This window comes from Ambystoma mexicanum (assembly GCF_040938575.1).
Source record: "Ambystoma mexicanum isolate Mex_15411 chromosome 12 unlocalized genomic scaffold, UKY_AmexF1_1 Mex_chr12_unloc.1, whole genome shotgun sequence".
NCBI lineage: Eukaryota > Metazoa > Chordata > Amphibia > Caudata > Ambystomatidae > Ambystoma > Ambystoma mexicanum.
This window is the reverse complement of record NW_027182322.1, coordinates 6,486,286-6,491,864: the sequence shown is the minus strand read 5'-3', so window position 1 is coordinate 6,491,864 and position 5,579 is coordinate 6,486,286. Positions and strand designations below refer to the sequence as shown.

The window sequence follows — 5,579 nt, the reverse complement described above, 5'->3', positions numbered from 1 at the left end:
AACTCCTCACTGTGTCTAAGAACGCTTTTTTTCACAGGACAATACAGATCAGATTGACTTGAAAGGTCCTTTCACGCGACTACAGAATGACTCTCATTCCACTAAAAGATACGCCAGTGCCTACAATAGCCTAGGACTAGACTATGAGTCCCAATGTAGAAAGACCACAAGTCCACAGATATGCCTGTTTATTTAAACATCTGTATTATCATCAGCGTGTGACTGTAAAGGCGGGACCTCGCGCTCTCTGTAACGCGCTCCATTGGCAACATCAGTTAAATGTCGTTGGTTCAATCCCTCGCGGATGTTGTTTTTATTCCCATTTGTAACTGGGAAATACTGTCGCTGCAATACATATGTCTTAATCAAGCTAGTGGTTATTGACGTAAATGGCAGTGTTATAATGTTTCATGTACTGCAAATGTCACCACATAATGCGCTCTTAATTAGATTTGGTTGAAATACATTACAGTCACCCGATGAAAAAGTGTGCAAAGAGCATTAAAGAAACAAAAGGTTCATAACAGTAACAGGACATATCGAATTGTTTCAGTCCTCCACAGAGATTGCCAATGTATTAATGGAAATTCTAAAATATCTGCCCAACTGCCGTGACATTGCCTCACCGCAATGCCGTGACTCGGATTCGAACCGAGGTTGCTGCGGCCACAACGCAGAGTACTAACCACTATACGATCACGGCGAGCTACTTGGGCTGCCACAATGTGACGTTCCACCTCTATCATAAGCTGTACTCCATCTGTGATGTCATGACTCATGTTTGAATTAAAGGTTGGTTGTGATGTTATCCATGGGAATAAGTGGACCCCTGATCCCCAGTCACTTATTTAAGATCTCAATAATCAAGTCATAATCCAAATGAAAGTAATCAAAGTGGAGCCAATTAGAAATAATATAGTTACACAAACCTGGCAATGGTGCGGCAGCCAGGGCCGATAATGGCCCGCCAGCCTGAGAGCAGGAAAGTGTGAGAGCAGTGATGGTCTTGTGAGAGTTTACAGCTGTTATTGACCCTGTCCCCTTCCATTGCAGAGTTTTCTCCCTATAAGAAGTGCAGAGGCTCCCTCCGGGGTGCTAATAGTAAATTAATTTTTTTGCGCAGGAGAAGTGCTCTTCACCAATTGCACGTGCCAAATCACCCGAAGGCCACCACCATAAAATTCAGGCATTCATGTTCATGCGTCCTCCATGTTATGTCCTTATAAAGGGATGCATGTTCATGATGACTCCATGTCACACCTGCATACAAGGATGCATGTTCATGCCGCCTCGTTCGCTTGGCTTCATACAGGGATTTTATCTCCTCCCTGTCTCACCCTCATGCAGGGATGCATGACCAATGCTCCTTCCCTTCTCGCCCGAATACATGGATGCACGTTCATGTCTCCTCGTTCTCTCGGCTTCATACGGGGATTTTATCTCCTCCCTGTCTCACCCTCAGGAAGGGATGCATGACCAATGCTCCTTCCCGTCTCGCCCGCATACATGGATGCACATTCACGCCTCCTCCTTCTCTCGGCTTCATACGGGGATCATATCTCCTCCCTGTCTCACCCTCATGCAGGGATGCATGACCAATGCTCCTTCCTGTCTCGCCCGCATACATGGATGCACGTTCACGCCTCCTCCTTCTCTCGGCTTCATACGGGGATCATATCTCCTCAATGTCTCACCCTCACTTCCAACATGTGTAACTTCTTGTTCTCTTTGACGTCTGGGGCATGGGTGGCTACTGCACAGCTCTAGATGTCGCCCACCTGCAAGGTGCTATGGAAAGCACTTTTCCACATTGGACGTGCTATATTAACCCCCTCTCCCCAAATACAATAAAAATAAAGAAATATATGTGCTTCCATAATGTCTACCTTCTAATGTTTCATATGTGTAAGCACATTGTCCTCCTCCTGACCACATTCTAAAACTATGTGCAAATTGTTCCTTCCATAAACTGTCACTTCCTTGGCCCTTTATTTATAATGACTGTTATACTCTCTCTCTTTCCGCCACAGTATAAAAAAGCCTAGCACACCTCATGATTGGACTAAGAAATTCCTGTCATTTAGTTGGAAATGATTTTCCCATTATCCCCAAAAACTCCTCACTGTGTCTAAGAACGCTTTTTTTCACAGGACAATACAGATCAGATTGACTTGAAAGGTCCTTTCACATGACTACAGAATGCCTCTCATTCCACTAAAAGATACGCCAGTGCCTACAGTAGCCTAGGACTAGACTATGAGTCCCAATGTAGAAAGACCACAAGTCCACAGATATGCCTGTTTATTTAAACATCTGAATTATCATCAGCGTGTGACTGTAAAGGCGGGACCTCGCGCTCTCTGTAACGCGCTCCATTGGCAACATCAGTTAAATGTCGTTGGTTCAATCCCTCGCGGATGTTGTTTTTATTCCCATTTGTAACTGGGAAATACTGTTGCTGCAATACATATGTCTTAATCAAGCTAGTGGTTATTGACGTAAATGGCAGTGTTATAATGTTTCATGTACTGCAAATGTCACCACATAATGCGCTCTTAATTAGATTTGGTTGAAATACATTACAGTCACCCGATGAAAAAGTGTGCAAAGAGCATTAAAGAAACAAAAGGTTCATAACAGTAACAGGACATATCGAATTGTTTCAGTCCTCCACAGAGATTGCCAATGTATTAATGGAAATTCTAAAATATCTGCCCAACTGCCGTGACATTGCCTCACCGCAATGCCGTGACTCGGATTCGAACCGAGGTTGCTGCGGCCACAACGCAGAGTACTAACCACTATATGATCACGGCAAGCTACTTGGGCTGCTACAATGTGACGTTCCACCTCTATCATAAGCTGTACTCCATCTGTGATGTCATGACTCATGTTTGAATTAAAGGTTGGTTGTGATGTTATCCATGAGAATAAGTGGACACCTGATCCCCAGTCACTTATTTAAGATCTCAATAATCAAGTCATTATCCAAATGAAAGTCATCAAAGTGGAGCCAATTAGAAATAATATAGTTACACAAACCTGGCAATGGTGCGGCAGCCAGGGCCGATAATGGCCCGCCAGCCTGAGAGCAGGAAAGTGTGAGAGCAGTGATGGTCTTGTGAGAGTTTACAGCTGTTATTGACCCTGTCCCCTTCCATTGCAGAGTTTTCTCCCTATAAGAAGTGCAGAGGCTCCCTCCGGGGTGCTAATAGTACATTTATTTTTTTGCGCAGGAGAAGTGCTCTTCACCAATTGCACGTGCCAAATCACCCGAAGGCCACCACCATAAAATTCAGGCATTCATGTTCATGCGTCCTCCATGTTATGTCCTTATAAAGGGATGCATGTTCATGATGACTCCATGTCACACCTGCATACAAGGATGCATGTTCATGCCGCCTCGTTCTCTTGGCTTCATACAGGGATTTTATCTCCTCCCTGTCTCACCCTCATGCAGGGATGCATTACCAATGCTCCTTCCCTTCTCGCCCGCATACATGGATGCACGTTCATGTCTCCTCGTTCTCTCGGCTTCATACGGGGATTTTATCTCCTCCTTGTCTCACCCTCAGGAAGGGATGCATGACCAATGCTCCTTCCCGTCTCGCCCGCATACATGGATGCACGTTCATGCCTCCTCCTTCTCTTGGCTTCATACGGGGATCATATCTCCTCCCTGTCTCACCCTCATGCAGGGATGCATGACCAATGCTCCTTCCTGTCTCGCCCGCATACATGGATGCACGTTCACGCCTCCTCCTTCTCTCGGCTTCATACGGGGATCATATCTCCTCCCTGTCTCACCCTCATGCAGGGATGCATGACCAATGCTCCTTCCCTTCTCGCCTGCATACATGGATGCACGTTCACGCCTCCTCCTTCTCTCGGCTTCATACGGGGATCATATCTCCTCCCTGTCTCACCCTCATGCAGGGATGCATGACCAATGCTCCTTCCTGTCTCGCCCGCATACATGGATGCATGTTCATGCCTCCTCCTTCTCTCGGCTTCATACGGGGATCATATCTCCTCCCTGTCTCACCCTCATGCAGGGATGCATGACCAATGCTCCTTCCCTTCTCGCCCGCATACATGGATGCACGTTCACGCCTCCTCCTTCTCTCGGCTTCATACGGGGATCATATCTCCTCAATGTCTCACCCTCACTTCCAACATGTGTAACTTCTTGTTCTCTTTGACGTCTGGGGCATGGGTGGCTACTGCACAGCTCTAGATGTCGCCCACCTGCAAGGTGCTATGGAAAGCACTTTTCCACATTGGACGTGCTATATTAACCCCCTCTCCCCAAATACAATAAAAATAAAGAAATATATGTGCTTCCATAATGTCTACCTTCTAATGTTTCATATGTGTAAGCACATTGTCCTCCTCCTGACCACATTCTAAAACTATGTGCAAATTGTTCCTTCCATAAACTGTCACTTCCTTGGCCCTTTATTTATAATGACTGTTATACTCTCTCTCTTTCCGCCACAGTATAAAAAAGCCTAGCACACCTCATGATTGGACTAAGAAATTCCTGTCATTTAGTTGGAAATGATTTTCCCATTATCCCCAAAAACTCCTCACTGTGTCTAAGAACGCTTTTTTTCACAGGACAATACAGATCAGATTGACTTGAAAGGTCCTTTCACGCGACTACAGAATGACTCTCATTCCACTAAAAGATACGCCAGTGCCTACAATAGCCTAGGACTAGAATATGAGTCCCAATGTAGAAAGACCACAAGTCCACAGATATGCCTGTTTATTTAAACATCTGTATTATCATCAGCGTGTGACTGTAAAGGCGGGACCTCGCGCTCTCTGTAACGCGCTCCATTGGCAACATCAGTTAAATGTCGTTGGTTCAATCCCTCGCGGATGTTGTTTTTATTCCCATTTGTAACTGGGAAATACTGTCGCTGCAATACATATGTCTTAATCAAGCTAGTGGTTATTGACGTAAATGGCAGTGTTATAATGTTTCATGTACTGCAAATGTCACCACATAATGCGCTCTTAATTAGATTTGGTTGAAATACATTACAGTCACCCGATGAAAAAGTGTGCAAAGAGCATTAAAGAAACAAAAGGTTCATAACAGTAACAGGACATATCGAATTGTTTCAGTCCTCCACAGAGATTGCCAATGTATTAATGGAAATTCTAAAATATCTGCCCAACTGCCGTGACATTGCCTCACCGCAATGCCGTGACTCGGATTCGAACCGAGGTTGCTGCGGCCACAACGCAGAGTACTAACCACTATATGATCACGGCAAGCTACTTGGGCTGCTACAATGTGACGTTCCACCTCTATCATAAGCTGTACTCCATCTGTGATGTCATGACTCATGTTTGAATTAAAGGTTGGTTGTGATGTTATCCATGAGAATAAGTGGACACCTGATCCCCAGTCACTTATTTAAGATCTCAATAATCAAGTCATTATCCAAATGAAAGTCATCAAAGTGGAGCCAATTAGAAATAATATAGTTACACAAACCTGGCAATGGTGCGGCAGCCAGGGCCGATAATGGCCGGCCAGCCTGAGAGCAGGAAAGTGTGAGAGC

General features: G+C 45.1%; 1 non-coding gene across 1 annotated transcript; it reads right to left on the bottom strand.

Moving 5' to 3' along the window:
- Positions 1-631: 631 nt before the first annotated feature.
- TRNAH-GUG (transfer RNA histidin (anticodon GUG)) lies at positions 632-703 on the bottom strand. The gene has a single exon. It is a non-coding gene; the product is annotated as a tRNA-His (tRNA).
- Positions 704-5,579: the final 4,876 nt, after the last annotated feature.